This window comes from Aotus nancymaae, unplaced genomic scaffold, assembly GCF_030222135.1.
Source record: "Aotus nancymaae isolate 86718 unplaced genomic scaffold, 86718_ANA_hifiasm-v0.15.2.pri h1tg000012l, whole genome shotgun sequence".
Classification (NCBI taxonomy): Eukaryota; Metazoa; Chordata; class Mammalia; order Primates; family Aotidae; genus Aotus; species Aotus nancymaae.
The window spans coordinates 1,994,135-2,009,794 of NW_026988423.1; the positions used below are offsets into that span (position 1 = coordinate 1,994,135).

Here is a 15,660-nt window from a genome sequence, read left to right on the forward strand (position 1 = left end):
ACTCTTTCTTCCCACTTGGCTAGGCAGGCTACGCTCAGCTCATGTTACTGGCCTGGATTCCTGCTTGCCAAGGGCAAGTAGAGTGGTGAGGGGTGTGTGAGTGAGCAAGTATGGTGTCTGGCCACTGTGCACAGCCAGGCATACTGGCTGCAACAGGGTGGGCAGCTCCAGGCATTGGCACAGGTGCCAGCTCCCTGCAAGGCTATAGCTGGACCAGGTGTTACTGCAAGCAGCTTCCATAGCTGGCACCAGGAAATGCAGTGGCACCTGGAAGCTTGGAGATAGTAGGAACCACAGAACCCCAAAGTGTGTGTCACAGCTCTGGCTTGGGGAGCTCCTAGGTATGGGTTCCCCGAAAGGCCACAGGTCTTCTTTCCTTCTCTCTTCTCTTCTTGTCACCTGCAAAATGGTGAGCAATGGTCATATTTCAGCCCTGTTTGTGTTACAGCTCTTTCAGTCCTATGATTCAGCTGGTCCTGAGTTCTTTACAAGTGTCCAGGTGGAATGAGGTATGCAGACAAGTGGAGGGTGAGGAAGTTGAAGAGAAGCTTTAGTGAGTGACAGAACAGATCAGAGGAGACCTGCAGTGGATCACTACTCTCTGCAGGCAGATTGTCCCAATGAGTGCTCAGCTCTCAGCAGAAAGGAGACCCATAGTGGCCCTCTCTGTCAGTAGCTCCTCTCCACAGCTAGTGGTCCTGACATCTATCTGCTCAGCTCTCTACAGAGAGGAGACCTTGGGGTGAGTAGCTCCTCTCTGCAGGCAGGTCATCTTGTCATCTCTCTGAGTCTGACTGAGTCTGGGGGTTTTATGGGCTTCAGAGGGGAGGAAGTACATGCTGATTGGTTCCTGGGTGGCCATGGGCAGACCTGGAAAAGGCTTCGTAAGTTCTCATTCTGGTCCATGGAACTGAGAGCCCAGCCCCCAGGCCTCAGGCCACCCCTGACTTTAAGGTGGGGCCTCGCCAAGGACCTGCCCCTTTCTACATTGGAGCCTGTCTGCCTCCTGCCCTCATCCACAACACCCAGGCTGTTCGTGCTAAGGGGCACCTGCAGGTCATCTGTGAACTGCCTTCAACATCCCCTGGGCCTCCCTCCCATGCTGATCAGCACTAACAGTCCAGAGTTAGCACTGTGTTGAGCATGCACACACCTGGCTAGGTTGCAACAGCACCCAGGCTCAGCCTCAATTTTGCTCTGAGATTGGAGCAAGCACCAGGATCAGGGAGAGGCCAGGCAGCAGAAGCAGGCACATCAATGCCTGTTGGGGAAGGAGGGCCTTTCCTGGCCCCTGAGAGTGCAGTGATGCCTGGGTCTGCAGCTGCAGCATGGGCAGCTGTATGTGGGAGGGTAAGGCTCCTGCCTACTCCCTGTCCCCAAGAGCACAGGGATACTCAGGTCCATAGCAGTGACTGGGAAGCTGCAGCTGCACCTGGGGTTGGTAGGTCCCACTCTGCCAACTCAGAAGGGTGTGGGGCTTCTGCCCATTCCTGGCTCCTGCAGCCTCCATGGAGTGCACAACCCTGGCTGCACCTCCCCAGATGTAGCCAGCATCATGGCAGCAGCCACTGCAGATGGGTCACCACTGCCATCACTTACATGCACACATACACATGTGTACGTATATGATGATGCAGAAAGAGTGTTACTTTACCAATAACCTTAACATTATCTGTCTCTCTTTCCCCTTTCCCAGCATAATAAATGTGTTTGTGTGAATATATTTATATTCCTCAATTGGTTTCCTGTCTGACTAATAGCAACCTTCGAGGAGACAGCTATTGCTCATCTGAGGGTTGATTTGGGACTAAATTTAAATCTCAGCTCTAACACTCTCTAGCTATAGAATGTAGCTAACTTCTCAGATTTTAGGCTTCTCTATAAGTTTTTAAAGGATTAAATGAGATAGTATATGTAATGTATGTAGTACAATGTCTGCCACAAATAGAAAGTCAATAGATTTCTTTTTCTCTTTAATGAATCCTTTCTATTTTGAGGAGTTAACAACTAACACTGAAGAAAAAAAAGCTAAATAATGGCATCTAGTAGTTCAAACACACTCTTAAATTCCTAGTACCTCTTCACTTTTTAAATAAGCTAGCCAACCAGACAGTTCTTCAAGTAATCAACTGTAGTTAGAGATCAAGATTTTTGTTTTTCACTGAATCCCACTCATTTTTCATCATTGAATAAAGCAACAGGTATTTTTTTTAATAGTGGAAACAGGTATGACTTCCATTTGAAGCTATTTATAACTGAATACAGAGATTCAGGAAATAGATTGCAGTAGATCAGAGAGGATGCAGAACATTATTTTTTTAAACGTATGAAAGATACAGGAGCCTTGAAGATCAGAGGCACCTGGATTCACTTTATATATACATGCCAGCCAAATTAGGAATTCTTAGAAGAGTTACATCATTAAATAAAGGGCTTGGAGGAGAAACAGTCAGGATTGTCAGTGTTCATCAACTGTGGTCATGCATGTTTTACCAGGTTGCTTTTAGTTTCTTTATTCTTAAAAATATCTATGTAGTTTCTAAAAACATTAGGCTCTTTTTGTGCCAAGGTTAAATTTTCTTCCCTTCCCACGAATTCTAATGGAAAAGTTCCATGTAGTACATTCATTAGAGCAAACAAAAATAGCAAAGTATTAACATAATTTTTATATTTGATAACAAGCTGATGTTTGTTCAATTCTATTTATTCTTTCTTTGGGGAAGCAATGCTGAATAACTCCCAGGCAGTGGGCTCCAGCATGTACCTTTATTACATTTTGTTACTGCTGAATACAGCCTTTTGGCATAAGCTATCTTTTCAAGAAAAATAATTGGTTTTTTGAATCAGAAATGATAAATCAATCACTAAATATGATTTTTGTGCCATGCAAAAAGTAAAGGCCTTCTCCACTGGTCACACCTTCTCATTTACCCACCCCAAGTCTAAATTTCATCCTGCTTAGGTATACATCTATTACCTCTAGGTAGTTTTGCTCATAGCATTTGATGTATCATGTTATAATTTACCTACCTTCTGTTATGTTTATAATATTAATAGTATCCCCCTTATAGAAGTAACTTGTGTTAATTATATTTTTGACCAAGAACTAAGCACAGTCGCTCGTGCATAGAAGATGCTGCTATACACAGGTTTATTGATTCAATGAATGTTTTGCAACTCAGCAAAACCTTCCCTAGGAGGGAAAATACAATTGTACTGGCTACTTTACTTTTATGCCATCCCCTATCTTTCGTATTTCAATTTGCATCCATCAATCCCTCCTAGTTAATTATCTTGAGTCAAAAAGACAGCTAGAATAAAAATCTCGTGTCACTTACAATCAATATTTACATGTATTCTCTGACTTCTTAAGTAATATTTTAGGTTGCTGTTTATGGACATGGGCCAAAACTGTCTTCATAACTTCATTATAGATATATATGTAGATAGATAAATATAGACAGATAAACAGATAGTAGATAGGTAGATTTTATTATTAAAGTGAGTAAGATGTCAGAAATGCATTTATAATTTTGTATGAGGAATTAACTTGTCTTAACATTCTAGAATGAGGTTTTTTAAAATCTAGGATTTTCTGAAGGTTATGATTAATTTTTGATTCATTCACTATGAACTATGACAAAGGGTTCAATTGTCAAATAATGCGCATATGAATCTAAGCTCTCACCCGATGTTAAGGATACAAGCAACCAAATGGCGTAGGCACAGCAGAGAGAGGTCTTGGATATCCCATATGGCTCCCTAGATCCTTCTTTCCTCATGAGACACACTTTATGGACTACAATAACAGAAAAGGTTTCTAACCAAGGTATGCATGTCATCTTATGCTGTGAAAGCATTTAGATGATGAAAGAGCTGTAGTTTATTTCCAGATCATTAAACAGTTTTCATGACATTTTCCAGGGGTATGTGCCTCATAATTTCATAAATTCTAGATTTTTTTCTCATAAGAAATCCTAAACCAAGGGCATCCTTTTAAGAGCATTACACAGAGAGGCATTCTTCTGCTAGCAAACATTATTAGTCTGTTACCAAAAGGCCTGTTATTAGCAAGTTTATAAAGAAATTCAACTGGAACCCTTTCCCTTTTCCCTCTGGGATTGTGCATCCATTTTTGGTAGACTAACAGATCCAAGGCAGTTGCAATAACCCTTTTCTCCTATGTATGCATTCTGATCTCAGTCAATAAATATTCATAATATATTTTTCAGGTTTTAATATTTTTTTAATCCTACAACATTTTTTTTGCAATACTTAATGAAAAGTATAAGTACACTAACAATCCAATGGCCACCAGAATTTGAATCATACAATGAGGATAGAAAACACATCTGTAAAGCGTATTAATGATGCACATATCTCTTGAGATATGTATATTTTATATTCTTTTATCAGCTCACTCAGTTTTTCTTGCTCCGTCATTTTTGGTTATTTGAAAATGTTAATGTGTGTTGCTGGAGAGGCTTAATTTAGGTTATTTTTTCTGATTTTTAAGTTTCATTTTGTAAATATCATTATAGACTTATGACATTTATTTTAATTCCAACTTTCATTTGGATTTGGGGTATACATATGCAGGTTTGTAACATGAGTATATTGCGTGATGCTGCTGTGTGGAGTACGGATGATGTCATCACCTAGGTAGTGAGCATAGTACCCAAGGAGTAGTTCGTCAGCCAGCTCCCTTTCCTTCCTTCATACCCTTCTAGTCATCCCCAGTGTCTGTTGTTTCCATCATTGTGTCCGTGAGAACCCAGGATGGAGCTCCTACTTATAAGTGAGAATGTGTGATGTTTGCTTTTCTGTTCCAGCATTAATTTACTTAGGATAATGGCCTCCAGCTGCATCCATGTTGCTGCAAAGGACATGATTTAGTTCTGTGTGTGTCTGTGTGCTATTCTGTGGTGTATGTGTGCCATAGTTTCTTTTTCCAGCCCATAATTTATGAACACCTGGGTTAATTCCATGTCTTTGCTATTGTGAATAATGCTAAGATAAACATATGAGAGCATGTGACTTTTTGATAGAACAATTTATTTTCCTTTGGGTAAATACCCAGTAATGAGATTGCTGGGTCAAATGGTAGCTCTGTTTTAAGTTCTTTGAGAAATCTCCGAACTGCTTTCCACAGCGACTGAACTAATTCATATTCCCACCAACTGTGCAAGTTTTCCCTTTTCCTTGTAGCTTTGCCAGCATCTGTTATTTTTTGACTTTTTAATCATAGCCATTCTGACTGGTATGAGACAGTATCTCATTGTGGTTTTGATTTGCATTTCCCTAATGGCTAGTGATATTGAGGATTTATTCATGTTTATCGTCTTCTTTTGAGAAGTGTCTGTTCATGTCCTTTGCCCATTTTTTAAAATGGGGTTATTTGTTTTTTGCTTGTTGATTTAAGTTCTTTGTAGATTCTGGATATTAGACCTTCATCAGATGCATTTGTGAATGTTTTCTCCTATTCTGTGGGTTACCTGTTTACTCTGTTGATAATTTCCTTTGCTGTGCAGAAGTCCCAATTGTCAATTTTTGTTTTTGTTGCAATTGCTTTTGGGGATTTAGCCATAAAATCTTTGCTGAAGTTGATGTTGAAAGGATATTACCTAGGTTTTCTTCTAGGATTTTTATAATTTGAGGTCTTACATTTAAATTTTTAGTCTATCTTGATTAATTTTTTGGAGGGTATAGGTAGGGGTCCAGTTTCTTTCTCTATTTTTATTATTATTATTTTTTTGCATGTGGATATCTAGTTTTCCCAGCATCATTTATTGAAGAAACTGGAGCACATGATTCAGCAATCCCACTACTGGGTATATATGCAAAGGAAAGGCAGTAAGCATGTTGAAGAGATATCTGCACTGTTATGTTTATGGCAGTGTTATTCACAATAACCAAAATATGAGATTAACCTGTGTCCATCAACTGATGAATGCATAAAAATAAGTGGTATATACACAAAATGAGATATGATTTAGTTATTAAAATGAATTAAATTCTGTCATTTGTGGGAACATGAATGTGCTTGGAGAATATTATGTTAAGTGAAATAAGCCAGGCACAGAAAGATAAATACTGCATATTCTCACTCATATGTGGTAGCTAAATGCATTGGGAGTAGAGAGTAGAATTGTGGTAACTAGAGGCTGGGAAGGGAGGGGTTACTAAGGATAAGAGAGGTATTGTCTAGTTGATACAAAATTACAGCTAAATAGGAGGAATAATTTCTGGTGTTCTATAGCATGTAGCATGCCTATAGTTTACAATAATTTATTCTGTATTTTCAAATAGCTAGAAGAGAAAATTTTGAGTGTTTCTAATACAAAGAAATGATAAATATTTGAGATGATAGCCATGCTAAATACCTTATTGGATCATTATACATTTTTTACAGTATCAAAATATCACACTGTACATCATAAACATGTACAATTATATGTAAACTAAAAATAATAAAAATTAAATATATAACCAGTAATTTCACTCTTAGATATACATTACAGAGAAATGATTACATTTGTAAATCAAAAGGCATGTACAAGATAGTTTCACAGCAGTTTAATACATGACATTGAAAAACTGGAAGCAACCCAAATGTATATCAGATAGTAGATGAATCATAGTACATTAATACAATGGAATTCCACACAAAAAACAAAAACTTCTACTACGCATAACTGATGTTGCAAATCATATATGATATAGAGTAAAAAGAATCATGCAACAATTATATTTTACTCAACGTACAACATTCAGAAACAAAACTAATCTATGGCAACAGACAGAAGTGAGAATAGTGGTTACTTGGGGGTGAGAAGGTGTGGCTGGGGGTCTTGGTGCTACTGACATTAAAGATAAGAGGGCCCTGTTCCGGTGCTGGGAATCTGTGTCTGGATCTGAGTGGTGATTACATGTATATATACTTAAGAATGCACTGAATTAGATGCTTACCTTTCTTTTGCAATGTACCTGTTATACCTCATGTACAAATTAAACTGATATAATGCTGCAATATGTACTTTTATCCACAAAGTTATTTTTCTCTTCTTTCTGGATTATTTATTTATTCACATCAAAAGGAATAAATGCTTCATGGTTTCTTTTTTAATATTTGGCATTATTAATGAAACAAGATTTTCCAGGGCCTCAGTCTTGTATTTATTTGAGTTATTGTGGTCAGATTCTCTCAATCCTTTTCCGTTTTGGGGGCGGAAAAAGCTGTACTATTAGTGGTGGCATTGGTTGATTTTGGGGGTCTGGTTTTCACTTGGTTTTAAATTTTTTTCTGCTGAGAATAGCTATCAAAGATACGGGTTTCTGATTCCCTGTTTTCTACCTATCTATCCTGCCATGTCGTCAAAGTGTTTCTTATTATCTCCTCCTCACTTCCAAAGGTAAGCAGAGATATTTAAGTAATTCTAATTACCTACAAAGTTGATTAAGACTAAAGTCACTCTCAACAGCAGGCATGAGTGATGTTTCAGATATCCCACTGATTCTTGATAGAAGAGTTTTAAGTCTATACAATTTCATCTTTTTTAGTAACATTTTTGTCAGTCTTTTAAAATTCACATTGTTGTTTTAAGTATGTGACTATGAATTTCTTGAAGTATTTCCATGGCATTATTATTTGTTTGTACCAATTCCATTAATTGAACTAGCATGTTGCAAAGCAACATTGATACATGTCATAGTTATCTTTTATTATCATTTAAATTATTCCCTTTTTATGACCAAGATGAAAATTTAGTTTAACAAATTAAGGGCGCCGTGTAATTTTGGAAATAGCAGTGGCTAGAAGTCGAGACATGTGAGCTTTATTACTGGCTCTACAGTAAGATTCAGAAGTACATGGTTGATAGATACATTTTCTTTACTACAATAAGAAATTTAAAAAGAGCTGGATCAGGTGGATTTAATTTTTCTTCCAGTTTAGATCATCAAGTAATTATTCTTCACACTGAGATCAGTAGTAAAGATTATTGTAAATAGGATGTTGGAACATACATACTATAGCTGCACACTTGGTTTCAGCAAAGACCATGTGAAATGTTACTGATAACAAATATTCGTGTGAGACCCTTCATCTTATGGCCTTAATCTTGATGCCCAGACAGGAGTTACAGGGCTATCAATCTCTGCAGCTGCTGGAGCTATTTCCAATGCTAATGTGGGTTCCATTTATAGGAAATCTTCCTCCTGTTTTGTCTCTGACAACTTCAACATATCCATTGAAAAAAAGGGTGAGATAAAACAAAAAAAAGAAGCAACAGTTTATGGGAAAGAGAATGATTTTTTCTTTGTATTAGAAACAGGTAATTTGAACATAGTAATTAGTTTTTCTAAGATTAAATAAACTGAGTTCAAACTGTCCTGAGCACTTAGCCTCTTCAAAGAATAAATTTTTGACTCCAATGTATTTTTGATGTTCATTCTCTATCTTAAAGACTAATGGGATTATTGTCCATATGCATTGTTTCTGAATAAAGTATCTGCTACTACCTGGAATTCATGCACAGGAAGCATAGCTGATGTGGAAAAAGTATTGCAAAATGACAGAATTCACTATTCTAAATGTGTCCCCAAGGGATTTTCGAGGTGCTAATATTATACACTGTGTAACCCTCTCTGCTAGGTGCCTGCATAATCACAGCATTGGAATTGACATATTTGTCATAGACAATCACATTGGAAACTTTCTGAAGCTATAAATAATGGCTGGGGCACCTCTAATACTTTCTAGCTGCAGGGACATGGCACTTAATCTTGATGTAATCCGCACAGGGTAAAGCCCAGGGGCATTCATATTGAGTGCTCATGCTTGGGTTATTGCGTGACACCCAAAGTTCCCCAATTCAACAAGCTTCTTTGCAGTAGATGAAAACTTACAAGTGTATCTGGTTCAGCTCCACAGCCTTAGGCAAATAGGCCTGATGAGGTGATAATATTTATTTCTTTAAAAGATTTCCTGAGATAAACTCTTCATATATTAAACAAATATTTATTATTAATAATGAACACTTACTGGCCACATATTCTAGATGTCAGATACTGTTCCAAAGACATTATATACATAATTTTAACTAATCCTTACAACATCTCTATTAGAAAGGTACTATTTGGATCATTATTTTATAGATGGGGAAAACTGTGCCACAGGAATTTAAGGGCCGTGTTAACTAATATACTACAACAGGCAGTACATTTAATAGTTAAAAGTGTGGTTTTTAAGCCCAATTAAAAAAATAGTGAAGTCCCACATCTTCTCTTTATTCAGTCTGTGACATTAGGTAAACTAAGCAAATTCTCTCTGCCTCAGTGTTCTCATTTGTAAAATGGGGCTAATAATTATAGCTACTCAAGTGTTGTGAGCATTACATGAATCAGGGTAAAGCTATTAGAATAGTATCTGTCTCAATTGCTTCTTGGCCTTTTGACTAAGACCAAGTATAGAATAGTGTCTGTCTCATATGCTCAATAAGTGTTAATGCTACATTATTCTGTCTCCTATGTTGAGGATGTTTTGTGTTTGATCAGTGTACTGAAATGAGCAACTTTTATGTCTCTCACCTCTATTAGGCTGTGTGCTCCTAAATTATAGGGACATAGTTTAGCTCATACCAAGCACCCAGCCAGATCAATGTTACATATAATTTCACTGAATTAATACATGAATAAAGCATGATGCTTATTTTTGAGGCTGTCATGGTACAGCAGAGGAATCATGTCCTCACAATCACTAGAATACAAAGAGTGTATGTAACATGCCTCATGTCCTCTCCTGGTACCCATGACATTTCTTGAAGTAATTTTTTATGGCATTTACATTATATTATAATGTCTCTCCTTACAGCCCCTCTTCCCCTTATTAACCTGAGACTTTCTAAGCTGTTCTGGGGCAGTACTCTAGTTATTCCATATTTGAAACAGCAGTGGCTGGCTTAATGCCAGTGTATATGTTGTAAGTGACTGTGCATGCACACACCGTGAGTGCGTATAAACAAGGTGAAAGGGTAGTCTCTACGTTGTTATGGCAGCTGTTGTGCAGTCAAACTGGACTGGAGGTAAGAGATAAAGGACCTGATTTTGTAAAACGTTTGGCATGAGTTGTTGTAATGTATAGAGCCATGACGCCCTCCAATCTCCCTCTCTTCATCTCCTTTAATATGCTAATCCTTAGCAGAAGCTATGTTAACCATTGTACATAGCTTTTACATGGACTTTTCCAGGACAAATCGTAAACTAAATTCTTAGGTCTAATATTAAAGTCTGCATTGAAGGGAATCTAGTATATATAGTCACTAAGGCAACTGGCTTCAGGAATCTTTACTGCTTCAAGTAAGAGAAAGGAATGTAGTTGAGTAAATGTTAGGGTTCTTCCGCTGGGCGATCTGTTCTGCATATTCCCCTAGTTTACACAAACAACACAAGTGTGGGGTTTTGCACATCCCTGAATTAGCCTGCTTGGGCTGCTATAACAAAATATCATGGACTGGGTGTCTTAAAGAACAACAGCATTAATTTCTCACAGTTCTGGGGGTTGAGAAGCATAATTGTTAAGGTGTTGGCAAGTTTGGTTCCCGATCCTGCTACCTGGCTCGCAGATAGTTGCCTTCTCTTCATGTCCTCACATGACAGAGAGAATCTTGTCTTCTTCTTTCAGAAACATATCCCGTCATGGGAGCCCCATCCTAATGAACTTCTCTAAACCTAGTTACTTTCAAAAAGCCCTACCTTCAAATACTATCATATTAAAGATTAGGACTTCAGCATATGAATTTAGAGAAGACACAACATTCAGTTTATAATAATTCCTCTTTAAAAACTGGCAAACCATCACAAACTTGCATTCTTACAGGAATCACCCCTCTCCTTTGTGTAATTAGAAATATAGTGCCCTTATATATTGCTAAAATAAAGGAAGAGGTAAAAAGACATTTACATCTGAAATAGCACAATATAACATAAAGAATACTCTTACACAACAGGTTTTCTGCCACTTACTCCTCTTTAGCATGCAATCTATGTTTTGAATATGTTTCTTTGCAACTGCAGTTGGTGGAAACCTTCAATTTGAGATCAAGGAGGTTAAAAGAGCTGTCATTTTGTCAACTGACAAGCAATCCAATCAGAGAAACTAAAAGGACTATTTTGTTATTTTATCTAAGGTAACACTCGTTTGCAGAGGGCTATGAGTGTGAATCCATTTTAAAATATAATATCCTATAGCTAACAAATATCTATTGAAAATTAAACATGTAATTGGTTCTTGTAAATGGTTCTGTTTTCTAACACTTCTAATAAAAGACCTGCCTTTTCATAGGAAGTCAGAATACCTGGCAATGGGCAAAGGCAGAGAGGTCACCACAGCAGATACCAATGTATACTCTGAAGATCCCAAAAAGTGATTTGAGGAAGGAGGTGTCTCAGACAGAAATTTTTCTGTTTTTTAATAATTTTTTAAATACAGGTTTAGCTCAGAGGTATTGCTGGCTTGGTTCTAGACCACTGCAATAAAGTGAGTATTGCAGTAAAGATAGTCACATGTATTTTTTGGTTCCCAGGACATATCATCGCTGCTGGTGGAAAATCTTGCCTCTACGTTAATAGCTGCTGACTGATTAGTGTGGTGGTTGCTGAAGGTTGGAATAACTGTGACGATTTCTTAAAATAAGGTAACAATGAAGTTTGCTGCATGCTTTGATTCTTTTACAAAATGTTTCTCTCTAGCATAGAAACAGAGAAATATCTCTGTTTGATAGCATTTTATCCACAGTAGATATTCTTTCAAAACCGAAGTCAATCCTCTCAAAACCTGCTGCTGCTTTATCAGCTAAGTTTATGTAATACTCTAAGTATTTTGTTGTCATTTCAATAATGTTGACAGCATCTTCACCATGAGTAGATTCTATCTCAGTAAAGTAAACCACTTTCTTTGCTCATTCATAAGAAGCAACTCCTCATCAATTCAAGTTTGATCAGGAGATTGCAGCAATTCAGTCATATCTTAAGGATGCACTTTTAATTCTAGTTCTCTTGCTGTTTCCACCACATCTGCAGTTACTTTCTCCGCTGAAGTCTTGAACCTCTCAAAGTCAACCATGAGGGTTGAAATAAACTTCTTTCAAACTCGTATTAATGTCAATATTTGGATCTCCTTTTATGAATTACAAATATGCTTAATGGCATCTAGAGTGGTAAATTCTTTCCAGAGTTTTTCAACTCAATTTGTCCAGATCCATCAGAGGAATCACTATCTATGGCAGCTGTAGCATTACACAATATATTTATTAAATCACAAAACTTGAAGTCAAAATAACTCCTGATTTATGGGCTGCAAAATGGATATTGTGTTAGCAGGCATGAAAAGAACATGTCCTTATACATCTCCGTCAGAACTCTTAAGTGATCAGGTGCATTGTCAATAAACATTCATGTTTTGAAAGAAATATTTTTTCCTGACCAGTAGGGCTCAAAAGGGGTGCTTAAAATGTTCGGGAAACTATGCTGAAGATAGACATGCTATCAACCAGGCTTTGTTGTTTCGTTTATAGAGTACAGGCAGAGAAGATTTGGCATAATTCTTAGTGACTATAGGATTTTTGGAATGGTAAATTAGCACTGGCTTCAACTTAAAGTCAACAGGGGCATTAGTCCCTAGCAAAAGAGTCAGCCTGTTCTTTGAATCCCTGAAGCCAGGCACTGACTTCTCCTCTCTAGCTAAGTCCTAAATGGCATCTTCTAATACTGTATAAGGCTTTTTTGTCTACATTAAAAGTCTGTCGGTTAGTATAGCCACCTTCATTAATAATATTAGCTAGATCTTCCAGATAAAACCTTCAGCAGATTCTATATCAGCACTCACTACTTCATCTTGCATTCTTATTTTATGAAGATTGCTTCTTTCCTGGAGCCTAAGGAATCTGCCTCCGCTAGCTTCAAACTTTTCTTCTGCAGCTCCTATACCGCTCTCAGTCTTTGTATCACTGAAGAAAGTAGTGGCTTTGCTCATGATCAGGTTTTGGCTTAAGGGAATATTTTGGCTGGTTTGATCTTTTATCCAGACCGCTAAAACTTTCTTTATATCGGCAATAAGGCTGTTTTACTGCTTGACATTTGTGTGTTCATTGGAGTAGCACGTTTACTGTCCTTCCTGAACTTTTTCTTTCCCTTTACAATTTGACGGTTTGGTACAAGAGGCCTAGCTTTCTGCCTATCAGCTTTTGTCATGCCTTCCTCGCTAAGTTTAATCATTTATAGTTTTAATTTAAAGTGAGAGACATGTAACTCTTCCTTGCACTTGAACACTTAAAGCCTTTGTAGGATTATTAATTGGCCTAATTTCATTATTGTTGTGTTTCAGGGAATAGGGAAGCCTGGAAGTGGGGTGAGGGGGAAGAGAGAGAGAGACAGAGAGAGAGAGAGAGAGAAATGTTTGGTCAGGGGAGCAGTCAGAATACATGCAACATTTATCAATTAATAAATTAACATTTATTGATTAACAATTATCATCTTTTATGGGCACACTTTGTGGTGCCCCCAAGCAATTGTACTAGTAACATCAAAGATTGCTGATTACAGATCACCATAACAGATATGATCACAGTGAAAAAGTCTGAAACAGCGAAAGAATCGACAACGTGTGACACAGAGACAGGAAATTAGCACGTGGTGTTGGAAAAAATGGCACCAATAGATTTGCCTAGTACAGAGGTGACACAAAGCTTCAATTTGTAAGAAAACAGAATCTGTGCAAAGCACAATAAATTGAGGCATAATAAACCGAGGTAAGCCTTTACTAAAGATATTCTCTTCAGAGTTTATTTTTGTCTTAGGAGTCAAATTATAGGGGATCAGGTCTTTGTTCCATTCTTTCCTCTGCCTTCTTTTCTCTCTCACATGCTTATCGTTGTTAATTCACACCACGAAACTATCAGTCTTTTATCTACTTTGGGCTAACGTTGGGTTTTCTGTCCATTTCACATTATGTATTATTAACTTGTTGAAGCTAGACACCTGTCTTTGTTGTATGTCCTCCACAGGACTTAGCATGGTGTCTCCTAGATATGAGAAAGCTTGTAAAATTAAATTACATTGATAGTGATCACAAGGTTTGAGAAATAGGATGCTTTAGAAAAGATTAAAAGAACACAGATTGTTTATCTTAAACAAAGGATCAAATGCTATTCTAAGAGTCTACAAATCAATAATGTTTTTTATATCTCTTGAGAGAGAAATGAGAGGTGGTGGTAGAATTCGGTGGTTGCCAACTGTTCCCAGAGATTTCTTGCTGGTTTAGTGCTGAATGCCCAAGAGTGTACCTCTTTTCTCTGCTTTCTGTTCATGTGAACCAGTTATTTTGGGACAGTAATACTTTATTGGTTCCATAGGCTTCAAGGAATTCTATCCTAACTTCAGTCTGTATGTATACTTGAAGGGCTGTTATTGTGCATACAGCATCACTGATAACATATGGTCGTTATTTTGCATACAGCATCACTGATAACATACGGTCGTTCTGCTTTTCCAGACACATCATCTTTATGAATTTAACTTGTTTGCTAATTTTTAATGAAACATATACAATATGTTATCGATCTTATTCAACAAATATGTATTGAGCACTCACTATGGGTCAGGACATCAGTGATATGTCAGAAATCTAATAATGAATGAAATACAGACCCTGTCCCTGAAGGGATAGTAATCTGGTGGAAGAATATCAAAGTAAAAGAAAATTACATTATGATATAGTATCTGATGTCTAGAAATAGGTCCATTCAGTTCTGTGGGAGCACACAGATGGGAAGAAGGTGATTTGTCCAGGCCAGCACTGTTCAATAGAATTACAGTGTGAATTACATACGTAATTTAAAATTTTCTAGTAGTGAAATCAAAAGGAAAAGAAGTTGGTGAATATATTTCATAATACTTTTATTTAATCTAATATATCCAAAATATCCTTTCAACATGTAGTTCATATAAATATTATTAATGAACTAGATTATGTTCTTTTATTGTTTTTGAGCTAAAGCTTTTTGTCTGGGATGCATTTTGTACTGCCGGTGCACCTTAGTCTGGATTAGCCACACTTCAAGTGCTCAGTAATAACAGGTGCATAGCAGTTACCATTCAGATAACACAGATCCAGGAATTTAAAGAGGGACTTCAATAATGAGTTGAGTCTTGGTGGTTGAAGAGGAATTCCTAGATGTAAGAGACAGAATATGATATTCATGCCAGGGAACAGCATATACAAAGGCACAGAGATGTCCAAGTGCATTGATAGAAGTTCCATATGTGTAGGCATGGCCGAGAATTGACCCAGAAAACAGGGTCGATGTTGAAATCTATCAATTATCCTTAAAGACCTAGTGACAGTAGGTTTAATAGCTAAGAGAGTGTTATTATTACAATTTCTTTGCTTTATGTAATATTTATAGAGCGCTTATTACATGTCCGGTAGTGTCCTAAACACTTTTTATATATTAGCTTGTTTAATCTTTGAAACAACCCTATGAAGTAGGTATCATTATTATCTACCTCATTTTATAGATGAGAAAACTAAAACATAAGGAGGTCAAATAATCTGCCTAGTGGCACACAACTAATAAGTGGAGAAACGGAATTTGACTCCTAGAC

At 37.3% G+C, this 15,660-nt stretch overlaps 1 long non-coding RNA gene across 1 annotated transcript in view; it reads left to right on the forward strand.

The window, feature by feature from the left end:
- The window catches only part of LOC135274553 (uncharacterized), a 202,976-nt gene extending 191,297 nt beyond the window's left edge, over positions 1–11,679 (forward strand). The window contains exon 3 of the long non-coding RNA XR_010342350.1: positions 11,583–11,679. This is a non-coding gene — a long non-coding RNA (uncharacterized LOC135274553). The remainder of the gene's footprint in view (positions 1–11,582) is intronic.
- The last annotated feature ends 3,981 nt before the right edge of the window (positions 11,680–15,660 follow it).